At 45.9% G+C, this 26,913-nt stretch overlaps 1 protein-coding gene and 1 non-coding gene across 2 annotated transcripts in view; both read right to left on the reverse strand.

Annotated features, from left to right (window-relative positions):
- Nucleotides 1–26,913, reverse strand: part of LARGE1 (LARGE xylosyl- and glucuronyltransferase 1) — a 585,040-nt gene that overhangs the window by 369,295 nt on the left and 188,832 nt on the right. The gene's annotated exons all lie outside the window — the stretch shown is intronic.
- Nucleotides 1,030–1,167, reverse strand: LOC117201187 (small nucleolar RNA SNORA76). The gene has a single exon (XR_004483163.1). It is a non-coding gene; the product is annotated as a small nucleolar RNA SNORA76 (small nucleolar RNA).

The raw sequence follows: 26,913 nt of genomic DNA on the forward strand, positions 1-26,913 counted from the left end.
GAGACTGATGCTGGGCTTCTGACCTCTAGAAGTATACAAGAATAAATCTGTATTAATTTAAGGGGCTAAATTTGTGGTAATCTGTTATAGCAGCCACAGGAAATTTATACACATACACTGTTTGAGGTACACCTTCAGGAATGTTAAAGAAAAATGTCAGAAAGAGGAAACCAGCTGAGGAGGCAAAGCCACGGGCCAAATCACGAAAGGATCTGTGTACCAGGCTGAATTATCCTCAATACGGAGCTGCCGGCTAAAGGACATCAAGCGGACGGATGATAGAATAAGATCGCTAAAGCACTGAATTGCCAAACTTTTAGGTCTTAAATCTTAGCAATTACCACATGCCTAATTCCCCATTTTATTGACTCTCATTTCTTTTATCATAGGCTGTAATGACTTTATGAAAAGAAGGAATAACCAGCTGGTAGATGTAACGATTTGCAGCCCCCCCCACCCCCAATTCCATTCAAATGTTTCCAAAGACGCATACCTATATTTGTAGAGCTGCAATCAGGGATGAGTACGCATCAGTGGACAGCCGGACGGCACCGGAAATTGGGAGCTTTCCCCGAAATTCTGACCAGATGATTACTGTAATATGTCTAAAAAGGCCACGTGCTGAAATAACCACCCCCCGACCCCCACCTCTAGGAGGTGGGAAGGCAACTGACACACTGAGTGCTCACTCGGGGCCAAAAGCTTCGTGAACACTGTGCCTCGCTGGTTCTCTGAGGATGTACGATCGTCACCCTTCTGGGCACACTCTCGGTGCCACTGGGGGATCCCCGAGTCTCGTGTGACCAAGCCCCATTCCCCAAGCACAAGGCCCATCAGAGAACCCAGGCAGAGGAGACCATCCCTCTGTCCTGCACCCACAAGCCTCTGCCCAGGGTCTGCACACAGAACGGCCTTTACACATACAATTGCAGCTACTCCCAGGCTCCCTGCCCTCCTACCCTCTCTGTGCATCACATTCTCCCTGCAACACCCGCCTCTTCAAGGCCTCTGTCAGCCGTGCCCTTTGCCGAATGTCACTTGTTGCCAAAGGAATCACCTAGGTGGCACCTAAGCAGCCCCGTATCTGAACAAGCTGGATTTGCTCTGGCACTGCCTCCTGACCCCTGAGGCCACGGGACAGGCCCTGCAGAGGTTCCAAGGCAGTGCCTTGGCTGTGGCCAAAGCAGGGGACCCACAGGGAATGGTGCTCAATGGAATGATTTCAAACACCGCCAGCCCTCCCTGGACCTCAGTTAAAATAGAGGGTCACTGCCTTCCCACCACCGCTCAACTCCCTCCCAAATGGGACACCCCCCAAACTGAAAGCCACGTCCGCTTCCCAGGCACCTGACATTCCCCACAGCCCCAGAGGGCTCTGTGGTATTAAAGCACCCAAGATGCCTGACAACGCTGGGTACGTGTGGAGTCTTCAATTTGAGCTGCTGTAAACAGCGCTGCTGTGAAGCCCTCTGACAGGCTCCACTCTACCCAGCTCCACCTTTTCCTTTAGAATCTGTACGTGAGAACAGTACATTCCTAAAAATAGAATCACTGAGTTAAAGGCTAAGCACGATTTATAGTTCTTGGGATGAACCAACAGTTTACTCTCCAGAAAGAGCGATGCTGATGGGACCAGCAATTCAGATTCGACGGCCGTTGATGGAGCCCTGGCTTTATTCCAGCAGTGAGCTAGGCACCTCACCTCTGTTCTCTTTTCAGTATCCCACAGAGCTCAGTTACCCCCATGCAACTGATGCAGAATGTGAGGTCATAAAACAAAACAACTGGCCCAGGGCCGTCCAGTTCTTTTGAGACGGGGCTGGGAGAAGAATCTAAGTCCCAGATTCCTCCAGTTCTGTGGTTTCTGCTGAATTACTCAGATCTTTGAGCTTCCCCACACGACTACAACAGCTTTCATTTATTAACGATAACCAGAGGCCAGGTTCTAGACTGGGTACTTTATTATGTACACTCCCACATCCATCCAAGTCAATGAGGCAGTCGAAACAATGCCGCTGCCGCTGATGAGAATAGCACCGACCCGTTCCTGAATGCTAATATGTTCGAGGCACTGTGCAAAGCACTTTATGTTCATCTATTATTTTAACTCTCTTAAAATCTATAAGCGAGACGTTAAGAGGCCCAGTTTATAGATGAAAGGATTGAAGCTCAGAAAAGTGACTTCCCTTAAGGGTCCCACAGACTATAAATAGGAAATACATCCATCGATAAATGGATTTGAACACAGGGCTGTCTCCCAAACCTAAGCATTTCATCTCAATGCTAGACTGCCCCAACAGCCAGCATCATCCGGTGGGTGGCGAGGAAGAAAGTTTCTAAAGAAGGTGGTGAGAAAAATCAGCATTCCATTTCGGTTCCTCTTCCCCGCGACGTGCTGGCTGTGTGTAGTTTGATCTGTGCTGCGTTTATTTCAACGCCATCCGACTGGCTGCATACAAATGCAAGTCTTTCTCTTCTGAGGGCTGCTTCCCATTATAGCAAAGGAGAATCACAAGGACCGGCCCACATCCCGACACAGGCCTCCAAAGGCTAAGACAGACCCTCTCATCAGAGCCCAGGAAGGCTCCCTCTCGGGGCACCCTCTGCAGTGCAGAGGCAGCAGTAGAAAGATGAGGACTCCTAGAAAGTGGCAAAAGTAGCTCTGTATAAGGGGAACAGCATCAGGCTGGGAAGGAAGTCACAGGTTCAAGTCCCAGCTCTGCCAGCAACCCACTGCGTGACCTGGAGCAAGTAAGTCTTGGCCTCATGAACACTAATACAATTAATAAACAACATGATGTAATTTTGGACTCCCCTGTGGAGGGAGTGGGGGAGATTCTTAGCAAAGAATGACTGAATAGCTTTAAAGAAAGGATTCAGCAAATCAAGACAAGATGCCTGGGTCCTAGATCATTTGCACAACTAACCTACCATTAGAAGTTCTTGTTCTCAAAATGCACAGGTATAAACGCATGCATTGGCCTTTGTCTGCCCTAAGGCAGCTACCACCACAGAGTCTTCATGATCCTACACCAGTTCACATCCTGGTAACACTGCAGGTTGAAAGCAGACTGAAAAAGAAATCATTACCTCCATCATCAAGTAAGAATTCAATCATCTCCAGGAGATCCAGAGTTGGCACACCGAGACCAATTCCAGCTGAATAATGTTATGACTAATAAAGAAATGGGAAGAAGGGGAAAGCCACTCCCCTCCCTTACTGCCCTGATATGAGTGGGATGTGCCTTTATCTTTGTCGTCCTCCTGCCAATTGCTAAAGGGACACCTCCCACGCCCTCTGGCACCAGCAGCCTGATGGTTTTACTGCGTGTCCATCAATAAAATACACGGAATGCCCAGATGAGTAGGAACAGCATTTGACCTAAAATAACAAAATTCATAAAGTTTGGCTTGCCAGAGATGCTCTTTTCATAATAACTTTGGAAGTCTCCAGGTGTTAACAGCTGGAAATGGTTATCAGGTTCCTCTTGCTGGGGTTTACAGCTACATCTGCAGTGTACAACCGATGTTTTCCAAGCACACAGGACTCCAGGCACATATGCATCAGCAACCCTCCACCACCAGCTCTCTCCCATCGCTCTGGCTTCCCGGCCAAGCTTACTCCCTGCTCCCAGTTCTTTGGAATCAAAGGAACTTTTTTTAAAACATCAAGCTGCTTGGGGGAAAAAAAAGTGTCAATTTGTAAATTCCCTACTTGGCCCCGTCTACCTGCAAAGATACAGAAAAGTCCGGGGGAAGGAAAAGAAGAAGAGGATTGTGTTTCTCTTTTTAGTTTCCAGATGGAGCTGACTCCCACTGGCTACCCACACACCCAAGTGGCTGATGTCACTGTTGTGATTTTAGTAGTACTGTGCAGGCCTTGGGCAAGTACCCCCATGAAAATCAACAACAGCGAGCACATCTGAGAAAGCCAGAGAGATAAAAATGAGGGAACCAATGTGTCCTCGGCTCTGAAAATGTCTGCAGAATCTCCAAGCAGAGACCCATCAAATGGACATTTGGGCACATGTGCCAGCTGGAGCAAGCCAAGGTTTCTCAGAGGTAGAGACACTCGAGCAGGCTGACGAAGTCTGAAGGGCTGAGAACGACGCAGCCCCAAATATCACCTTGTAGGACGCTTAGGAAAAAGGTCTTTGACCATTTCCCAGGATGGATAGCTCAGGACTCAACCACCACATGGCCTGGAGGAGAAAAAGTGCTTTCAGTGGAGCCTAGCACTGCCATGTGACCAGCCTCCACAGACTGAAGAGAAGCTGCTGACACTCAGAGGAGCTGGCATTTATAAAGGAATCTAGCGAACATGATGGTACACCAGACCCTGAGTCTATCCACCAGAAAGGGTGCCACAGAAGGTGGCAGTGGGAGACCTGGATGGACATGCCAGCCTGGACCTGTTTTACTGGGCTTTGCCAGGATGCCTGCCCCGTGCCACACACCTTAGCCTAGACATCATATGACAACACGTCTTCTGAGTCACTGTACCTCTTCAGGTGACTGTCACGTTGGAGTAGGTTTCTAAGGCTGCCATAAGCAAGGACCACAGAGTGTCCTAAGCGACGGAAATTTACTTTCTCACAGTTCTGGAGGCTGGAAGTCCCAGAACAAGGTGTTGGCAGGGTTGGTTTCTCCTGAGGCCTCTCTCCTTGGCTTGCAGACAACCATCTTCTCCCTGTATCTTCACATATTCCTTTCTTCCTCTGTCTGTGTCCCAATCTCCCCTTCTTATAAAGACAACGGTCATACTGGATCAGGACAGTCATACTGTCCATACTGGACAACAGTCATACTGGACGTGACCTTATTTTACCTTAATTACCTCTTTCAAGGTCCCATCTCCAAACATAGTCACATTCTGAGATACTGAGGGTTAGGATTTCAACATAAGAATGTTGAGGGGGACAAGTCAACCCATCCAAATCATTACCGTCTTTATACCACTGAGGGACACGAGACACAGGAAGTAAATGACACAGGAAGTAAATGACTTCTCAAAAGACATACCACTCAGTTGTGGCAGACCTAGGATTCAAACCCATATTTCCTAGAGCCTAAAAACATGATCCTTTTGCTCCGAAAGAGCTGCCTCTGACCAGTGCTCAGGTTGCTTAAATAGCTTACCAGAGAGTCACAGATCTAAAAAGCGTGACACTGGGACTTGCACCCAGGGTCTAGATAATTTTAACCTCAGTAGTTAATTGCATTGAACACGCCAAGACTACTCAGATTAAAACTGCTCTTTGTTGAGCCAGTAACTGTCTATCATCATAACTCATTCTCCTCTATTCAGGGTTGTCCAGACACCATGACTGGGTAGCTCTACACATTCTCCACTGCAATGCACCAATTTTCAGAAACCTTCATTGCAGGCCATTCAATGGCAGAATCAGGACAACCCTCAGGACCCCCCATGTGATTGACGCCTGTTCTCCAAATTGGATTTTACGCTTCCTAACAGCCTCTTAATGGTGCCTCTGTGGAAAACCTTGCGTGGTGTCGTCAGCTGATAAATATCTGTTGGATACGTGAATGTATGTGTGCATGGCTGGAGTAGTCAAGGCAACCTCAAAAGACCCCTCCCAGTTTTAAATTCCATGATTCTGCTGCAGGAGGTGACACTGGGATTGCTGCTTGAAGGCTGACGATTGTATCAGACCCAAATCAGCACCTTTCCTTCATACAGTGTATCTTCCTTGACCCAGCCAGCAGGTCAGGGCAGCATCACCAACGGAAACGGAAACGCCCTTGAGGATAACGTCCCTTGCCCAGGTACAGCATGACAGAGAGTCCTGGGACCAATTAAACTTTCCCCTTAGAATTAATCACAACACTAACGTGATGTTCCTTCTTCTCTTGCCAGACTCTTACTAGGTGGAAAAAAGGAGGAAAATTTCACAGTCATTATCTAACTCCACTGTCCCTGGGGTCTGCGCTCCTATTTGGAAAATGCAATCGTCGTTCAACAAATGTCTGTCTGAGTAACTCTATGAGCAAAGAGTTACCATGGGCAGTTTCCAAAGAAGTGGAAGACGATAGCTCATGAAAGCAAGGCATTTACAAGTAATTCAAGGAGGTAAAAAATATTCGAGAATGCAGAATAATATCATGCAAATTATATTAAAACGCATTTAGTTTTTAAGGAGTCAGTGAATCAAAGAATTACACGGGAAACCAAAACTGGAAATCCTGACCTTGACCCTAGGAAATAGCTAGATCTGGGTCTAATGGATGACCATGGACATGGTTTGACCAGGGTACTCAGCAAATTAGGAAGAACAATGGTTTAAATTAAAGACGCAGAAGCCATACTACGTGTCATGGGAAAAGGGACAAAACGGAGGTGGGGCTGCCTGGAGAAGGAAGGTGGCGCTGACAACTACAGAGCGCAGGGGGTTCCTGGGGGACCATGAATGGTCCTTTCAACTCAGGCGTTTAAGACCAGACACAATGGGCACCAGAAACCCATTCAATTCTCCTGAGCAGAGGAACAAAACGATGCAAGTGGTTTCTGAGGAATTAACAGCATTCCAACTGCACTGCTTTGATCGGAGTAGAATGAATCAAGGAAGGTGGCCCCAACGGCGGGCATGATGATTCAAGGGCACTGAGGAGGTCTCATACGCTACAGAAAGAGAGAGCAAAGTTCTTTTTTTTTTTTTGGAATTGGGAGGGGACATTTATTTATCTGTTGAGTGTGTGTTATGTGTGAGGCATTGCTGTTGTTTGGTGGAAAAGACAGGCTTAGGCAGAGGCCACAGGAAAGGGAGACCACAATCCAAACACCAAATAAAAACATACATAATAAATTACAATAAAGGAAGCGTGGTATGGGGTGAAAACCTAGTAGAGAGGTTCAGGGAAGAGAGCAAAGCTCTTGAAAACCAGGGACACATTTCAACAGGTCATTGCCCCAACAGTGGGGTATGAGAGTAGAATATAAATATTGTATGATTTTCTTCTCAAAAGACCAGTTATAGTTTCTAGACATTTCCAAAGCAACAAATCACAGAACTGGAAAAGAGCACTGATAACAAACTGTTCCAAACCCTTGTTTTAGGACATCATTCATTCATCATTTACTAAGCCCGTACCGTGTATGAGGCACCCTGCTAGGCACAGAGAAGGCATGAGCATGCCAGGCATTGTAGGAGAGGTAACGGGATGAGAAACACCTGACTCCAACTTAATTCCTCAGAGGGGTGGCAGTTCTGCAAGGTGAACACGTGGAAACAAGACAGAAGAGAGAAATGAGTCTGTGCTAAGGTGCAAGGGCAAAGTGTGGCCTTGGGGCTACCAAGTTTGTCAACTGCCGGAGCTGAGGGACGGAGGGATGGAAGGACAGAGGGACGGAAGGACAAATTGTAGCTGCAGCGAGAGAGTATGAAACGGAGACTCCAAGGGCAGACTGGATTGATCTCTTTCAAGGGTTCTAACCTCTGTATTACAATACTCTGCTACTACCCAGCCTCAATCCCAATTCTTCATACTTGCATTTAAATGTGTCCTAAAACACCAAATGGAATAAAAGTCTGAAGAATGCTCTGGAAACCAGGAATGGCATTGATCATCTTACTGTAGAGAAGGGAGGTAAGCCGCCCACAGTAGACTAATTCATACGGTGCTGTTCAGAAAGAAATTCGTGCCACCTGCAGCCAAATGATATGAGCAGAAACACCCCTGAGAGCAGACAGAGAGAAAAGAGCACAGAGCAGGGGAACGCGAGCAGAAATGTGGGGTTTAAATAAAGGCTGCTTCTTCCAGGTTTCACAAAATAAAGACAAGAGCTCATGCTTGCTGCATATTTAGTGGTGTGCCATTTTACAGACGAGGAAATTGAGGTCCAGGGAAGCAGAGTAACTTGTCCGAATCATCCAACCCGTAGAAGCTAATGCCAAGATTCAACCCCAGGTAGTTCGCCTCTAGAGAGCTTTAATCACTCCTGTACCCCATTCAACAGCTTGTGGGGTGAAGAACATCATGGAGGATGCTACCTTCATAGGGAAGCTAGGAACCTGGATGCCAGGCCTAACACTAGACATGAACAGCCTTGGACCAGTAAGGATGTCAGCCTCAGCTGGAGAAATGGTCCTTCCCCGAGCATCCAAGCAGTCTCGAGGCAGAGGCAGGATCAGATGGTCCATGGGACCTGAGGCCCTCAAGGGAAGTGTTCACGGAGGCCAGGGACCCACTGGCTATGAGGCATTGCAGAATGACAGTCCGCTGGGCAACTAGGTGAGCCACACCCTCTACTCCATCATGGATGGAAAAATATCAGGAAATCTCAACTTGGCTCCAAAGATGGCCAAGGCATAGCAATGAACAGGTGGAGAACTGGAGGAAACCAAGGCTGGGTAGAGTCACAGCAGTTGAGAAAGAGAGGGATGGAGGGATGGAAAGAGGGATGGAGAGGGGAGTGGAAGAATGGAAGGGCAGAGAGAGAGAGAGAGGGATGGAGGGATGGAGGGATGGAGGGATGGAGGGATGGAGGGATGGAGAGGGGAGTGGAAGAATGGAGGGGCAGAGAGAGGGATGGAGGGATGGAGGGGGGAGTGGAAGAATGGAGGGGCAGAGAGAGGGATGGAGGGATGGAGGGGGGAGTGGAAGAATGGAGGGGCAGAGAGAGGGATGGAGGGATGGAGGGGGGAGTGGAAGAATGGAGGGGCAGAGAGAGGGATGGAGGGATGGAGGGGGGAGTGGAAGAATGGAGGGGCAGAGAGGGATGGAGGGATGGAGGGGGGAGTGGAAGAATGGAGGGGCAGAGAGAGGGATGGAGGGATGGAAAGAGGGATGGAGAGGGGAGTGGAAGAATGGAGGGGCAGAGAGAGGGATGGAGGGATGGAGAGAGGGACAGAGAGGGGAGTGGAAGAATGGAGGGGCAGAGAGAGGGATGGAGGGATGGAGGGGGGAGTGGAAGAATGGAGGGGCAGAGAGAGGGATGGAGGGATGGAGGGGGGAGTGGAAGAATGGAGGGGCAGAGAGAGGGATGGAGGGATGGAGGGGGGAGTGGAAGAATGGAGGGGCAGAGAGAGGGATGGAGGGATGGAGAGAGGGACAGAGAGGGGAGTGGAAGAATGGAGGGGCAGAGAGAGGGATGGAGGGATGGAGGGGGGAGTGGAAGAATGGAGGGGCAGAGAGAGGGATGGAGGGATGGAGGGGGGAGTGGAAGAATGGAGGGGCAGAGAGAGGGATGGAGGGATGGAGGGGGGAGTGGAAGAATGTAGGGGCAGAGAGAGGGATGGAGGGATGGAAAGAGGGATGGAGAGGGGAGTGGAAGAATGGAGGGGCAGAGAGAGGGATGGAGGGATGGTGAGAGGGACAGAGGGATGGAAAGAGGGATGGAGGGAGAGAAGAATGAAGGGAGAGAAGGATGGAGAGAGGGAGAATGTGTGTGTGTGTGTGTGTGTACACACATATGGGTATCATGCAACCTACTGAGGCCAGCGACAAAAGCTAGTAACATACTAGTCTTTAAAAACAAAACAAACAACAACAACAAAAAAAGGGAGTAGAGGCATTAACAGGGGGAAGAAGAGCCAGTAACCTTGGCCCCCAACATCCCTCAGCAGCCTCGACCACAGTCAAGTTTAAATCATGTTCCTATGGCCCAGACTCCAGTGCCTTCAGGAATTTGCCTCACGTGGCAGCTGTACTCACAGAGGTGTATTTGGTGAGGGTGACAATGACAATTACGCATTTACAGCCAATCTAAGCTGCTATCCCCACGGCTAATTTGTTTTTGTTTGTCCTCCAAATCTCCCCTCTCCATCTTGAGAGCAACGTCGCATCACTTGGGGGCTGAGAACTGCTAAGAAGCTCGGAGCTTCATTTCATATCAATTTCTTATAATTAATCGTTTTATTTAAAGAGGAGGAGAGGAAACAGATATATCTGCAGAGCAGGGAAAATGGATGCAGCTTAGAGAACAATTATACGTAATAGTCCCAGAAGGTTTAGCTGTTCAGATGATCATTAAAGAAATGGATGGAGCAGGTTTTTTAAAAATTTCCAGCTCCCCCTGCCTCCCCCGAATTAGATAAACAAAAACGAGAGGGCTATCTCCACTTCCTCCTGGAATCACATTAAAATGTATCCCCAGACAGCCTTTCACTAAGAACCTCCCACCTTGGCTATGCCACTAGTATATAAATGCATCGCACCACCTCTGGCTTTTGGAAGCACATCAGTTACAGTCTGGGGTTCACTCATTACTGTAGTTATTGGTGGTTTATTTTTAAACACACCAGCCAGCACACACACGGCTGGACACGGCGAACCAGGTTGACGCTCTATTTAATCTGACAGCTCCTTAATTACCTAGTTGGTGGTTTTGTTTTGGGCTTCCTCCCCTCCCAGGTATAAATTTCTTAAGTTATAAATGGTAAACCCCTGTATCTGTTTATTCTTTGACAGCATTAAAAATCAGCCCCCACCAGTCAATAATGATGAACTGGACCATCTTGCAAAGTGGTCCAGGCAACTGAGGACGGCCTTCTGCTTTTCTACTAAGTTGGCTAAGACAGCTGCAAGGGTATATAGTGACCGGCAGGACAGAAATGGTCTGTCTCCCTATGCTATCACATGATCACATAACTCCAAATAAATGAAAAGGTTGATCTTTGCCTGGAAAAATGGAAGTGTCCGCTCTGGAATCAGACAAACTAGTTCAAATCTTGGTTTCTTTGCCTGTGCACCCTTGGGAATACCCCCTTCCCTCACACGAAGCCTGTGGCCTCATCTGTAAACCAGGGGAAAGAATTATACCTACTTCCTAGGATCAAACAGACAAAGTCAAAACCGAGACAAAAGACACCACACTGGAGACACAGACAAGTAATAACTCTTTTGAACATATGAATGCTCAACTGATAAGTGTAATACAAATGTGCCTGAGTAACAAACCAAAGACAAGAAAAACAAAAGAAACTTGAAAAAATCTGCAGTGTCCAGGTAAAATGGACCATGACATCATCCCATGCTGCCACCCAACTTGTCCTCACGTAGGCCCATCACCGGCCCCTCCCAGACCAGCCAACAGCACGCAGCAATCTGGCCCACTCAAACCTCACTCTGGCCTCCTGGGCGCCCTGAATTCCAACGTAAGCCATCTCAGATTATGGAAGGTTGCAGGATGGCGACCTCATGTGTCCTGAGCAGCGGCCTCTGAAGATGCAGAGGCGGCATGAGTGAGGGGTCTTTGGGATGATCCTGTCAGGAGTGGCAGGAGGGGTGGGAAAGAACTGGTCACTCAAGGCCTCGCCTCATTTCATCACCACACGCCCTGCTGAGTCTGGGATCCTCAGCCCTTTACTCAGATGGAAAAAGTGAGGCCCAGCAGGTTAGTCTGCTCATCCAGCATTCCCCCTGTCCACCCCACAGTTTAGGAATGTCAACTCAGCTCTGAAGTCCTCCAAGGCCCCCCGGCTCACTCCAGGTCGTCCTCTGGAATTCAAGTCACAGGCAGTCCCCAACTCATGTCCTCAGGAGGCACGCTGCCAGAAGAACTCTTGTGCCAGTGGGGTAGACCAAATGAGGGTAACATGGACAGGAAGGGGACTGGATGCAAGGAGGGGGACCCAAAGACACGCTCAGCTAGTGGGAATCCTTGTCTTCTGCTCTCTTGGTCTTTTGCATGAGAAGCTTGGGCTAAAAATAATCAGAGTTAGGCTGTTCCTCTGAAATCCTCATTTTACACAATCAGAAATTGAGGTCTAAAAAGAAGCAAGCAACTGGGCAGCAAGGTCCTGGCTGGGGCAGGACTAGAACCCATGGTACTTACTTACCGTCGGTCTTTCCCCACATCTTCACATCTACATGAGCCATTCCACCATCCCCGGAGCCCTCCCCACTGCTCCTCAGAGGCACCACAGATCCTGCTTCTTTGAGTTAATATTCCTAAGGGCAGGTTGGTACCCTGATATCGGGGTAACACCTGGGCGATTACCTCGTCCACAAGTGGTCCCTCCAGGCCAGCTGTGCTCCCATCCCTGAAACTGCAGTGGCCCTTTTGCTGACTGCAAGGCAAACATTCTTCCATGGCTTCTCCACCAACTAAAACAGTAGCTCTCAAACTTAAGTGGGCATCAGAGTCACCTTGCGGGCTGGCTAAAATGTGAGAACGCAGGGCCCTACACCTCCAAGGCAGTAGGTCTGGAGTGGAGTCCAAGAATTCGCATTTCAAACAAGTTCTAGGGTCCAAAATTCTCTCTCCCAAACTCCCCCGTCCAGTGACAGGTGGCAGGGATAGAAAATCAGACCCCCATCTGCAACTCCGGTGGCATCAGACACACCAGGCTAAAGTTGCCCTACTTTCAGACACAGCTCAAATCTCTCCCGTGATCACAGACAGATGTCACTGAGCAAATGACCCCGTACTGACATGCTGTGGGTCCCGGCTGGCAATGAGCTTTCTTTTCACTGCTCTGAAACCAACACTAAGAAATATCTCTAAGGAGTTACAAACCATCCACGATTTATTGAATTTTGAGTTAATTCTCCATCACTAACTACTAATTCCAATTTCATGTTTCCCTCTAGATAAATTGTTTCAACCCTGTGCATAATCAATGCCCAAATTTCCACCTCATCCCATACGCTTAAGAAGGATTCAAACAGGTGGCCCTCACTTTGTGAAACAGAGGCAAATCGTCAAATCTGTTTCCATAAAGTCACGCCTATGCCCTTGGGTAGCCAGATTTAGGAGGAAAATACAGTACACCCGGTAAGATTTGAATTTCAGATGAACAAAAAATTTTTTTTAGTATAAGCATGTCACACGCAATATTTGGGATATACTCATACTAAAAATTGTTAAGCATTTATCTGAAATTCAGATTTAACAAGGAGCTACGACACCTGTGCACTCATTCAAAAAGATACACATCGAGCCTCTACTAGGTGTTACTTGCTACAAATGCAAGACATATAGGTAGGGGTGTGTGGTAAATGTTTAAAAAGTGGCTCTTGGGGGAGGGGATGGCTTTCAGTACTTGCTGAGGCTTGAAGTTCCTACAACCATCTTGCAGAAACATGAGGAGACCAAAAGGCCAGCAGAGATGCCGACCCAGAGTACCAGGTTACTGAGCCACAGGACTGATGGCAACAACCTCCTCCCTCCAAGATCTTATACAGCAAGACAGATACACTCTTATTTAAGCCACTGTTAGTTGTTTTTTCTGCTACTAGTACCAAAATGATTCTCAACGGATACACAGAAGATACTCCTCTTTGCTATGTACGCTATCTTCTGCCTCTCCAAGTAGAACAGAAGTTCTTTCTGTTTACGAGTCACGCTGGTGGATCTCTTCTTTCCTTCACTTTCATTTACTCATCCATCCACCCACCCACCCATCACACACAGTGTACCATTTACCTATTTATTCTATTGTAACATCCAATGGTGAAACACTCTAGAGCTATGGGGAGGCATCCCAATTAGTGCCTCTGATTGACTCTCCAAGAGTCCATGACCAATGTTTACCATCAAGGGCCTCTTTCACAGAGTATTTTGTAAATCTGCCCGCAGATGCTACCACAGAGGAAGGGCGTTTTTCCTTCCAGTACTGATAATCCCCAGACTCTCTTCTCACCTTCTCAGTACACTTCCTTGGGGTCAGATTATAACACTGCAGAAATCCAAAAAAGCCATGGGGGAGCCCTTGAGGACCAAGAAATCCACTCCAGGACACCCCAGTACCCACAGTGGGGCAGGAGTGCTCTCAGCCACAGGTTATCCGGAAAGGCTGCTGACCCAACAGATGCTTCTTTTGTAAACCATCCCGAGCACTAATGACTGTGCTTAAGAAACCAACGGGCACCTACTTCTCTCTCTGGTGCAACAAATGGAAAAGGAAACTTCGTGCATGAAGGGGGAAGGCCACCAAAACCATACATGGAACCACTTAACCAACCACGTCCTAAAATTTCATTTCAAATATACTCCTCAGAGTCGCTTTGTCCCAAAGAGTCAGGCTGTCCACCCCTATTCCAGCCCTCCTGGGCTGGGCCTCCCTACTCCTTGCACCATTAATTTCTATCTCTGAGACATCCTTTTATCTGTCATCATTCTTTTATTCCTTCCATCTCAGCTCTAAAGCGTTTCTCTTTCTAAGCTCCAGGTTCCTGCAATACTTTGCAATATATGCCATTTAAAAAGAGGTTCACGGGCTTCCCTGGTGGGGCAGTGGTTGAGGGTCTGCCTGCCGATGCAGGGTACACGGGTTCGTGCCCCGGTCTGGGAAGATGCCACATGCCGAGGAGCGGCTGGGCCCGTGAGCCATGGCTGCTGAGCCTACGCGTCCGGAGCCTGTGCTCCGCAACGGGAGAGGCCACAGCAGTGAGAGGCCCGCGTACTGCAAAAAAAAAAAAAGAGGCTCAGGGAGGGAGGAGTCAAGATGGCGGTGTGGGAAGACACGGAGTTAGTGTCTCCCCACAACTAGGGCACCTGTCGGCAGCTTGTGGGGTACTCTGACCCAGGAGGAATCCCAGACTGAACCGGTAGGACGCAGGGAGACCGAGGGGGGAGGAGAAGTGGAGGCCAGACAAGATCAGCGACCCTGAGGCCCGGGAGATCAGGAGAGGCAGACGGGAGGAGCACTCCCAGACCCGAGACCAGAGGAGCAGGGGAAGAGAGGAGGGCGTCTGCCCCGCCCACTCGAGCCCAGGAAGCCTGCTGGGCTCCCAGGTGAGTTCCCCTGCCCTCTGAGAACAGGGGTGGGGGCCACGCCTGGGCCCCTGCTGTTCCTTGAGCCTAAGCCCCACTCCACCGAAAGGAGCATTTTCCAGCCCTGTGGGTCCTGAGCATTGGCCCCGCCCACCACGCAAACCTCGCCCTTGCTTACGCCCCACGCTCCACAGCCAAGGCTTTCCCCTCACTTTTATTTTTTTCTTTTCCCTCCTCTTCTTTCTTACTATTGTAGTAATGATGTACTTTCCGGTTGCTGATTCATCTATATTTTTATTTTTACATTATTTTCTAACATATGTTAGTTTCCTAGTCTAATTTTATTTTCTACTTTGTTATTGTTCTCTTTCTTTTTTTTTTTTGCCACCCATGCAGCTTGCGGAATCTTGATTCACGAGCCTGGGGTCAGGCAGAAGCTCCTGTGGTGGGAGATCCAAGACGGAACCACTGGACTAACAGAGAACCTCAGACCCCAAGGAATATTCATCGGAGTGAGGTCTCACAGAGTTCCTCATCTCAGCACCAAGACCCAGCTCTACCCAATAGCCTACAAACTCCAGTGTTGGAAGCCTCAGTTCAAACAACCAGTAAAAGAGGAAGACAATCCCACTCATTTAAAAAAAAAAAAAGACAGCAAAAAAATATGTCACAGATGAAGGAGCAAGGTAAAAACCTACAATACCAAATAAATGAAGAGGAAATAGGCAATCTACCAGAAAAAGAATTGAGTAACGATAGTAAAGATGATCCAGAATCTCGGAAATAGAATGGAGGCACAGATTGAGAAAATACAAGAAATGCTTAACAAAGAACTAGAAGAACTAAAGAACAAACAGAGATGAAGAACACAGTAACTGAATTGAAAAATACACTAGAAGGAATCAATAATAGAATAATGGAGGCAGAAGAACGAATAAGTGAGCTGGAAGACAGAATGGTGGAAATAACTGCCGAGGAGCAGAATACAGAAAAAAGAATGAAAAGAATTGAAGACAATCTCAGAGACCTCTGGGACAACACTAAATGCACCAACATTTGAATTACAGGGGTCACAGAAGAAGAAGAGAAAAAGAAAGGGTCTGAGAAAATATTTGAAGAGATTATAGTGGAAAACTTCCCTAACATGGGAAAGAAAATAGTCACCCAAGTCCAGGAAGAACACAGAGTCCCATACAGGATAAACCGTAGAAAAAACACACCAAGACATATATTAATCAAAGTAACAAAATTTAAATTCAAAGAAAGAATATTAAAAGCAGCAAGGGAAAAACAAAAATTAACATACAAAGGAATCCCCATAAGGTTATCAGTTTATTTTTCAGTGGACACTCTGCAGGAGAGAAGGGAGTGGCAGTACATACTTAAAGTGATGAAAGAGAAAAACAAACATGTACAACCAAGGGTACTCTACCCAGCAAGGATCTCATTCAGATTCTATGGAGAAGTCAAAAGCTTTTCAGACAAGCAAAAGCTAAGAGAATTCAGCACCACCAAACCAGCTTTACAACAAATGCTAAAGAAACTTCTCTAAGCAGGAAACACAAAAGAAGAAGAAGACCCACCCACAAAAACAAACCCAAAACAATTAAGAAAATGGTAATAGGAACATATATGTCAATAATAACCTTGAATGTAAATGGTTTAAATGCCCCAACCAAAAGACACAGACTGGCTGAATGGATACAAAAACAAGACCCATATATATGCTATCTACAAGAGATCCACTTCAGATCTAGGGGCACATATAGACTGAAAGTGAAGGGATGGAAAAAGATATGCCATGAAAATGGAAATCAAAAGAAAACTGGAGTAGCATCACTCGTATCAGATAAAATTCACTTTAAAGACTGTTAAAAGAGATATGGAGGGACACTACATAATGATCAAAAGATCAATCCAAGAAAAAGATATAACAATTATAAATGTTTATGCACCCAACATAGGAGCACTTCAATACACAAGGCAAATGCTAACAACCATGAAAGGAGAAATCGATAGTAACACAATAATAGTAGGGGACTTTAACACCCCACTATACCAATGGACAGATCATCCAAACAGAAAATAAACACACAACAGACCAGATGACACAACAGACCAGACAGATCTAATTGATAGTTATAGAACATTCCACCCAAAAGTGGCAGAATACATTTTCTTCTCAAGTGCACATTGAACATTCTCCAGGAGAGATCACATCTTGGGTCACAAATCAAGCCTCAGAAAATTTAAGAAAATTGAAATCGTAACAAGCATCTTTTCTGACCACAATGCTATGAGATTTAAAATCAACTACAGGAAAAAAAACCCTGTAAAAACCACAAATACATGGAGGCTAAACAGCGTGCTACTAAATAACCAAGAGATCACTGAATAAATCAAAGAAGAAATAAAAAAATACATAGAAACAAATGACAACGAAAACACAATGACCTAAAACCTATGGGACAGAGCAAAAGCAGTTCTAAGAGGTAAGTTTATGGCAATTCAATCTCACCTCAAGAAACAAGAAAAGTCTCAAATAAACAATCTAACCCTACACTTAAAAACTAGAGAAAGAAGAACAAAGAAAACCCAAAGTAAGTAGAAGGAAAGAAATCATAAAGATCAGAGCAGAAATAAATGAAATAGAAATGAAGAAAATAACAGCAAAGATCAATAAAACTAAAAGCTGGTTCTTTGAGAAGATAAACCAAATTGATAAACCCTTAACCAGACTCATCCAGAAAAAAAGGGAGAGGATGCAAATCAATAAAATTAGAATGAAAAAGGAGAAATCACAACTGACACTGCAGAAATACAAAGGTTTGTAAGAGACTACTACAAACAACTATATGCCAATAAAATGGACAAGCACGAAGAAATGGACAAATTCTTGGAAAGGTAAAACTTTCTAATACTGAACCAGGAAGAATTAGACAATATAAACACACCTATCACAAGTAACAAAATTGAGGCTGTAATTAAAAATCTTCCAACAAACAAAAGTCCAGGACCAGATGGCTTCACAGGCGAATCCTATCAAACATTTAGAGAAGAGGTAACACCCATCCTCAAACTCTTCCAAAAAACTTCAGGGGAGGAAACACTCCCAAATTGTTTCTATGAAGCCATCATCACCCTGATACCAAAACCAGACAAAGATATCACAAAAAAAGAAAATTATAGACCAATATCACTGATGAACATAGATGCAAAAATCCTGAACAAAATACTAGCAAACAGAATCCAGCAGCACATTAAAAAGATCATACACCATGATCAAGTGGGATTTGTCCCAGGGATGCAAGGATTCTTCAATATATGCAAAACAATCAACGTGATACACCATATTAACAAATAAAGGAATAAAAACCATATGATCATCTCTATAGATGCAGAAAAAGCTTCTGACAAAATTCAACACCCATTTATGATAAAAGCTTTCCTGAAAATGGGCATAGAGGGAACCTACCTCAACATAATAAAGGCCATATATGACAAACCCACAGCAAGCATCATACTCAATGGTGAAAACTGAAAGCATTTCCACTAGGATCAGGAATAAGACAAAGATGTCCACTCTCACCACTATTATTCAACATAGTTTTGGAAGTCCTAGCCATGGCAATCAGAGAAGAAAAAGAAATAAAAGGAATACAAATTGGAAAAGAAGATGTAAAACTGTCACTATTTGCCAATGACATGATACTCTACATAGAAAATCCTAAAGATGCCACCAGAAAAGTACGAGAACTAATCAATGAATTTGGTAAGGTTGCAGGATACAAAATTAATACACAGAAATCTCTTGCATTCCTATACACTAATGATGAAAAATCTGAAAGAGAAATTAAGGAAACACTCCCATTTATCACTGCAACAAAAAGAATAGAATACCTAGGAATAAACCTGCCTAAGGAGGTGAAAGACTTGTACTCAGAAAACTATAAAACACTGATGAAAGAAAGCAAAGACAACATAAACAGAGAAATATACCATGTTCTTGGATTGGAAGAATCAATATTGTGAGAATGACTGGACTATCCAAAGCAATCTACAAATTCAATGCAATCCCTATCAAACTACCAATGGCATTTTTCACAGAACTAGAACAAAAAATCTTAAAATTTGTATGGAGACACAAAAGACCCCGAATAGCCAAAGCAGTCCTGAGAAAGAAAAACGAGCTGGAGGAATCAGGCTCCCTGACTTCAGACTATACTACAAAGCTACAGTAATCAAGACAAAATGGTACTGACACAAAAACAGAAATATAGATCAATGGAACATGTTAGAAAGCTCAGATAAAAACCCATGCACCTATGGTCAACTAATCTATGACAAAGGAGGCAAGGAGATAAAATGGCAAAAAGACAGTGTCTGCAATAAATGGTGCTGGGAAAACTGGACAGCTCCATGTAAAAGAATGAAATTAGAACACTACCTAACACCATACACAAAAATAAACTCCAAATGGATTAAAGACTTAAATCTAAGACCAGACACTATAAAACTTTTAGAGGAAAACATAGGAAAAACACTCTTTGACAAAAACCACAGCAAGATCTTTTTTGACCCACCTCCTAGAGTAATGGAAATAAAAACAAAAATAAACAAATGAGACTTAAACTTCAAAGCTTTTGCACAGCAAAGGAAACCATAAACAAGACAAAAAGACAACCCTCAGAATGGGAGAATATATTTGCAAATGAAACAACAAAGGATTAATCTCCAAAATATACAAATAGCTCATGGAGCTTAATATCAAAAAAACAAACAACCCAGTTAAAAAATGGGAGGAAGACCTAAATAGACATTTCACCAAGGAAGACATAAAGATGGACAAAAGGCACATGAAAAGATGCTCAACATCACTAATTAATAGATAAATGCAAATCAAAACTACAATGAGGTATCACCTCACGCTGGTCAGAATGGCCATTATCAAAAAATCTAGAAACAATAAATGCTGGAAAGGGTGTGGTGAAAAGGGAACGCTCCTACACTACTGGTGGGAATGTAAATTAATACAACCAATATGGAAAACACTGTTGAGGTTCCTTAAAAATCTAAAAATAGAACTACCATACAACCCAGCAATCCCACCACTGGGCATATACCCTGAGGAAACCATAATTCAAAGAGTCATGTACCACAATGTTCACTGCAGCTCTATTTACAATAGCCAGGACATGGAACCAACCTAAATGTCCACTGACAGATGAATGGATAAAGAACATATGGTACATATATACAATGGAATATTACTCAGCCATAAAAAGAAACAAAACTGAGTTATCTGTAGTGAGGTGGATGGACCTAAAGTCTGTCATACAGAGTAAAGTAAGTCAGAAAGAGAAAAACAAATACCATGTGCTAACGCATATATATGGAATCTAAAAAAACAAAAACAAATGGTACTGATGAACCTAGTTGCAGGGCAGGAATAAAGAGGCACACATAGAGAATGGACTTGATGACATGGGATGGGAGGGTGAAGCTGGGGCGAAGTGAGAGTAGCATCAACATGTATACACTATTGAATGTAAAACGGTTGGCTGGTGTGAAGCAGCAGCCTAGCACAGGGAGATTGGCTTCGTGCTCTGTGATGACCTAGAGGTGTGGGATAGGGAGGATGGGAGGGAGGCTTAAGAGGGAGGGGATATGGGGACATGTGTATGCATATGGCTAATTCACTTTGTTGTGCAACAGAAACTAACACAGTATTGTGAAGCAATTATACTCCAATGAAGTTCTATTAAAAAAAAAAAAAAGGCTCAGGGACTTCTCTGGTGGCACAGTGGTTAAGAATCCATCTGCCAATGCAGGGGACACGGGTTCGAGCCCTGGTCAGGGAAGATCCCACATGCTGCAACTAAGCCCCGTGCTCCACAGCTAATGAGCCTGCGCTCTAGAGCCCACGAGCCACAACCACTGAGTCCGCATACCTAGAGCCCATGCTCCGCAGCAAGAGAAGCCAACGCAATGAGAAGCCTGCACACCACGATCAAGAGTAGCCCCTGCTCGCCACAACTAGAGAAAGCCCGCTCGCAGCAACAAAGACCCAACGCAGACAAAAATAAATTAATTAAAAAAATAAAAAGAGCCTCAATCACAAACTGCAGTGTAGACAACCTTTTCTGTTGCACTGCAGACAATTCTAGGCGCTATCTGTACTTCTCCTTCAATCAAGCCAAATGAGCCATTATTTAGCATCAGTTCACAGTCCCTCATTAGCACATTGACTATGTCTAGAGAGCAGATGCCCAAGGATGTCAATTCCTTGAGGTATTGATCCAAGAGGCAGACCGCAACAAACTCCCACCTTCCTGCTCCGAGGATTCTTGGCTAAGTGTGGTCCATCAGGACCACAGCTGGCTCACCAGACCACACTGTGCAGAGCCAAAGCAGATGCTGGGGAGAAATCTAAGACAGTGACCAACCACTTTATGAGGGGAACGAGGGGGACAAATTGGAAGGCACAGAATGAGGCTAAGAAAATAAACAGACAGGAAGCTTTTTAGAGGAAATCTGTTCACACTGAGGATAATTAATTAATGTGTTGACTGGACTCCCCAAGGCAATCACAGAAGCTGCAGCCATGATGATTTTAATAGACTTAGGTTTTTATTGGGTGGAAACAACATAAGCCAATAACGAGCTGCCTGGCCACATGGTCAATGGGCTGAGTTCTTTCCTTCCTGATCCATGATTATTTTAACTGAGAATGAAGTGGCCACACCACCCCAACTCCAAGGTACCATCATTTTTAGCTTCAACCAGCCGGGATTGCACCGTTTAGAGGGGAGCACCTTATTTCTGAATGTCCTGGACAAGTCCGTCATTGTGTGTCCACCCTGACTCTGCCTGCCCCTCTACTGATCACACCAGCCAGGGATGCCTGATCCAAGATGGCGACAGGGGGGCTTCAACCAGCAGCGCTGAGCCAACCAGCGTTATTCTCCTGGAAATTTTAAAGAAGGCACAAAAAGAAGTTCTCACTGGTGGTAGGTGACTAAGCTGACAGGCATTCAGGGTTGGGGCTGGAAGACCATACTGGGTTGTGCAGAAGAAGAAAGAACAGAGCAAGCTGGACAGGCGGAGGGGAAAAGAACACAGCTGATGAACAGAGACAGTGAGGAGAGGACATGGGGTGGAGGAATGAGAAAGAGAACAAGAGAGTCCGAGGAAAAAGATGGAGAGACACAGACATGGAGACAGAACTAGAAGAAACAGACCCTATGGCCTCCTACATCCTAGAAGAAAAAGGCTTGATTTCAAAATTTTCAGGTAAAAACTGAGCAGTACTTCCTGCTCCTGGGTTTTTGGGCACGTTACCCCAGTCTCATAAATAACACAGCCATCCCCCTCTTTGAACCTGAGCATACCTGTATGTCTTGCAACTGAAATATGCAGGATTAGAACTCGCATCAACACAAAACCCTCTTCTTGCACTAAGTACAAAGGTTACTGTCCTTTTAAAGTCAAAACACGCCTCCATCCAACAAACATTTGTTGAACATCTTCTGTCTTTGACCTTGCACTTAGCGTTGGGTTAGAGAAATGAGTCAAAACACAGCTGGTACCCACCCACAGAGTGCAGAAAACAGAAGGAAGATGTCCAAGCACACACAATTATGAGCTGTGCTGGGAAGTGCTATTTATAACCTGTGTTAGCAAGGGGGCATGTGGAAACACAGAGCTTCTGCCAGGCAGGGGACATGTGGGTGCTGGTTGAGAAAGTCATCCTGGAAGAAGCAACATCCAAGTCTTGACAACAGCCAAGAATCAGCGAGGTGAGGAGAGAAGGGTATTCCAGGCAGTGTGGCTCCAGTCGGGTGCCGGAGCTGGCTCCTACTGGTGGGAGAATTTACACCTTAGAAATGGGTAAATGTTACATATCAGGGCTTTTTAAAAATCACTCTTTTCTGAGAGATGGTAGACCAGCACGCACCTGGGGTCCAAGGCTAGAGAGGACAGTTTGTGGTTATACGAGGTTGACATGTAGGATGTCAGAAAAGGAACTGGCCAGAGATACAAGGTGGACAGGGGCCACGCTGAACAGATCCAAAAACTTACAATGTCCTAAGCCATTGTGGAGTGGGTGGGGGTTAAGTAGGGAGTGAAATGGTTGGTTGAAGGGATCTGGCTGTACCGCAGAAGATGGGTGCTAATAAAAGCTGAAGCAACTGAAGCCAGAGGGCTGCTGGGAGGAGAGCCTGGCCCTCCAGGACTGCCACTCCTACACGGAGCACTGGCTTGGCTCTGGAAGGGCAATTCCTTGGGTCCCTAGTGCCTATGGGATTCGCGAGGGAGTGGAAGGAAGCCAGAAATTCAGAGCATTCAAGGCAAATCAAATTTTGATGGAGGGACTTCCCTGGCGGTCCAGTGGTTAAGACTCCATGCTTCCAACACAGGGGGCGTGGGTTCGATCCCTGGTTGGGGAACTAAGATCCCACATGCCACGCAGTGCAGCCAAAAAAAAAAAAAAAAAAAAAAAAAATTTTTTTTTTTTTTTATGAAAAACAAAAACAAAGGCAGAAGGAAGTAGGATTCAGTAGTGTGGTGTCAACTAAACAATGTAACTGCGCTTTATTATTTGCAACCACTTGTATGATTGAGATTTTTAAGTAAAAGTGACTTTGGGATCAGGTGTTGTGTAGGGGAAAGAGTTCTGAACTTGGAGCCACTGGCTTTAGATTGAAACCTTGGCTCTCCAGCTGTGTGACCTTGGGCAAGTCCCTGAATCACAGCAAAACATGTATTCCTTCTGAATTTCAATTGTCTCATTCAGAGAATGCGGGCAAAAATACCTGTTTTCTCAGATTTATTACGAAGACTACATGAGAATTTGAATACGTGTGTCTCTTCTAAATACAATACTTGACCATTACGGGGGACTGATCATTAACTCAGAGATTGCCCACTTAACTTAAAGGTCTGGATAAACTGAAGCAAAGAATAAGAAAGGCTACAAAGAAGAAATGCATTCATGAACATTTTCACGAAGTGTCTGGAACAGATGTCTTTTAAGTCAAATCTAGGCTCTGATTGAAGAGCATCGTACAAATTTGACAGATGTAAGACCAGGGCAGCCTGAGAACAAACATGGGTGGTGCTCCTTTTAAGCTGATTGGTTGGTACAGGCTAAATGTACAGAAGAAAAACTATACGTGGTTTAAGGACAAAATCCTCTTCTCATAGAAGCTCTAGACTTCATGTCCCCTCTGCACGTAAAACCATTGATTTGGTCTGAGCAGTATCTTCCTTGGTGCTAAATGGGAACCGAAAAGCATTGTGTGCAACCCTTACTCCATTTCTTATTTTTTAGCTTTGTCTTTGACATACTATTTTATACCCGTTGGTCAGAAGTACAACAGAGCACTTGGATAAGAAATTAACTTTGTCAATTTTAAGTCACTATGAAGATATCAATGATGACGACGATGATGAAAACAGCAATGACACCAAACGTGATAAAGACGATATTCAAAGTCCTTCAATGATATGAAAATAAGTTGATACTTATGATGTGTATGGAACTAAATGGATGTTATGGGGACACACATTCCTGCCCTTGGAGTCGAGCGGCCAGACAAAATCACACAACAGTCACAGCAGAAGGCACGTCATAACAACTCCTGCAATGCAGGGAGGCACCGTGGCAGTAATGAGGAGGGAAAACAATTCTGAGCAGACAGAACAGGGAGCAGTATTGGTAGAGGAAACAGTAAGGATGGACTCTGCAGCGAGGATGGGGTTGGCCTAGGGAGGAGGTGGGTCCTAACAGCACAGAGACAGAAGAGGGACACATGCATCTGGGGAACCAACACCGATGGCCAAAGCACAGGAATGCTGAGAGTTGGGGTTATAAGTGGGAGCCGAGGTTGGTGGTTGAGGGCCAACTGGATCGACAGAGTTGGAAAGAAAGGTTGGAGGAAGATCCTGGATGGTAGTAAATGCGAGACTGGCCTGCCTCTCTTGCTGTCCAGGCAAGAAGGAGCTATGGAAGGCTTCGGAGCAGGAGGGGTGCAGCCTTTGAGAAAGATTCCTCTGGAATCTCTAGAAGAATGGAGGGAAGAAACGGAGGCAGAAGGCAAGGTCAGATAAGAGCTAACAAGGGCTAATTCAAATAAGACAGCCATGAGGGGCAAATACAAGAAAGAAAAGTTTTAAGTTTAAAAGAAGTTTATGAAGCGCCTGTAAAAGGGGAAATGCAGTAATGAATTTCTAGGCTGGCGGCAAAGCCAGCCCAGAGCTGGGTTCTTGGTGAAAGGAGCACAAGCCCCAAGATCAGGGAGGAAAGGAAGCATGCCATCTCTGGACCCCTCAAGTAGTAAGTCCAGGACTTGGTTAATGTGCAAAGAACTTCTAGATACTACCACCTCCATGCCTCCTTTCTTCTACCAGCCAGTTCATGTCTACAGACACTGCTGAAATCCTACTATGTGCCACGTTCTGCCAGGTGTGGAGGGGAAAGAGTGAAAAAGGCAGTTGCTGATTCCAAGGGTCTTACACACACACAGAAACAGCTGTGATACAGGCACATTTGGGTAAAGGATATATGAGGCTTCAGCAAGGAATCACGGTAAAAGGGGATGGGGGCACAGGATTCAGAAAAGGATGAAGACACTGTTGGAAGGTGGTATTAGTGCCGGACTTGAAAGGAAACAAGTCCCGTCTTCTAGGAACCTGCCATCCACACAGCCATCCCAAACCCCCTTTTCTTTTCCCACTCCCCCTGCGTTACGGTGCCTTTGGGGGACCTCACTCATGCCCACAGCTCCCAACACCACCTTCAGCCTGAGCAGAGCCTGGCCCTGGCCACCGATGCAACTGGAATTCATCACTGAGCCCAGCCCTTGGCGGCAGCCAGCACAGGGAAGAAAGTGAAGAATTGATCGGGACAAAGTAGGTAATTAAAAAGTCAATCCCACTAGCGGATTTTAAGTAAAGAAAAAAGTATGGGCAACCCCTGTAAGTTAATGATGACTCAAGAAAGCAGGTTTGCTTAACCACAAAACCATGCAACAGGAGCACAAGACAAGACCCCAAACAATAAAACAATGGTGGCATGAGACCCACATCCTGCCCAGTGAGCTCAATAAGTTAATGTTTCCTAGGACATGCTCCTCTGGGCACATTAAAAACAAAAATATAAGGAAAGGGTGACATTATACTGAAACCTGAAATGATGTGCCGGTTTTAGCATACGTTACCACCTTTTTGCTCATTTCCATTGTGCCCTGACTGTCCTGGCTCGACCATGGAGGGACAAGAAAACTCCCCCCCCACCGATGTGAAAAAGGAGTTGATGATGGAAACATGACATCTACTCGAGAGTGAGGAAGAAGGTGGTATTTTCCCCCTCCCCACCTTTCGTTTGATTATAAAACTGTAAGTTCTCGGGGCACGGCACCCTCTCGCCCATCCACTTGTACGCCTCACTAGCATCCTGTGCTAATAAATCACTTTGCATCTATCACTTTGCCTCTTGCTGAATTCTTTCTGTGCTGAGACATAAAGAACCGGAGCTCCGTGGAGCCCACCCCCAAAACACCACCTAGCGGTTTCAGGATCTGGAAGCAACAGAAGGAAGAACCTGGGGCCAGTTCAGACCAAATCAGTTTCCTGCTTTAGAAATGGAATGGTGCTGACACGTCAGCTGCAGAAGGCGGCACAATCTGTGAGGGGAAGGGTCAAAGGAGACTTAGTGGAGAGAAAAGTGTGGACCAGGGACAGCGTGGGGGGCAGGGGGAACAGGCAGGATGCCAGGCAAGCGCGACAGAGGACAGCAGAGGGGACGTGTGCAAGGAAACACAGGCTGGAGAGCAAGAGGTGTGTGGGCGACGGAGCGCGCCACGGTCAGAGGCAGATTCCCCGAGCGACGCTGAGCGCGAGACAGCCGGTTAGAGGAGTGACGGTGACGAAATGCATGTTCCTCTTTCCTCCTAAAAATCCCTCATGCGTTAGATGAGAAGGATGGAAAGGTCTCCTGCATGTCGGGGATGAGCAAAGCACAGAGCACAGCAAGGGTCCCAGAACAAAGAGCCCAGGACACAGAGACAAGGCTGACAATGCTGTGGGGATCAGAGACGTGAACCCGGGGCTGTCAGCCACCGAGTTCTACAAAGTTCTTCATGTGCTCATCTGTACGTGCAGGTGGGCTCATTAACCAGGAGACAAAATTCTCTCAAGACGGAGAAGGGAAGGGTTGACATAACATGGACTTG

The sequence above is a fragment of the Orcinus orca genome, chromosome 11 (assembly GCF_937001465.1).
Source record: "Orcinus orca chromosome 11, mOrcOrc1.1, whole genome shotgun sequence".
Classification (NCBI taxonomy): domain Eukaryota; kingdom Metazoa; phylum Chordata; class Mammalia; order Artiodactyla; family Delphinidae; genus Orcinus; species Orcinus orca.